The sequence below is a fragment of the Triticum aestivum genome, chromosome 1B (genome assembly GCF_018294505.1).
Source record: "Triticum aestivum cultivar Chinese Spring chromosome 1B, IWGSC CS RefSeq v2.1, whole genome shotgun sequence".
Classification (NCBI taxonomy): Eukaryota; Viridiplantae; Streptophyta; class Magnoliopsida; order Poales; family Poaceae; genus Triticum; species Triticum aestivum.
In genome coordinates, this window is record NC_057795.1 from 610,439,397 (window position 1) to 610,440,190 (window position 794).

Consider the following 794-nt stretch of genomic DNA (forward strand, 5'->3'; position numbering starts at 1 on the left):
AAGAGCTAAATGTGTCGAGTGCAATACTAGAAGGGGGCGGATCATTTGTGCAACAATAGCTGGCATATTAAAAATGTCACCTTCTTTTTGGCTTTGCATTTCTTAGACAACTAGGAAAAATAACACTTTCCAAGTGCATGCTAAGGACTATAAGTGAAATATGCAAGGTCTAATTTTTGCTCTTAAATAGCTTGATCTGCTTACCACACGTGTCATGTGGTAACTATTTAAAAGATACGAAAAACATTATCTGACAACTATGAATGTTGACTGAAAAGTAGCTACTCCCTCCGTTCTAAAATAATTAAAATTCCATAATTTTTCTAAGTCAAACATTTTTAATTTTGATCAAGTCTATTAAAATTAAAAAATCCACGAATATCTATGTATCATATATAATATGAGAATTCATTTCATAACGAGTCTGACGAAATAAATTTAGTTTAGTAGATGCTGATATAGTTTTACATAGACTTGGCCAAACTTAATGAAGTTTGACTTAGAGAAGTCCTAAATCTTCAATTAATTTGAAATGGAGGGTGTAAGTAAGAAATAGTGGCTCGCCGTAATAATTTCCCAAAAGGAAAGCTCACGATGCTACACGGAGGGGGGATGGTGATATGCTGTCAAGCTCCATCGACGGGACCCAATTGCCAGCGAGCCAGCGTAGAGAAATCCTGCACCCCTTATCAAAAAAAAAAAAAAAATCCAGCACCCACTTCCCACCACCTCCGCCCCCTTCCTTCCTTCCTACTGTAGCACACAAGCCCCAGCGAAGAAATCTCCAGCTGTCC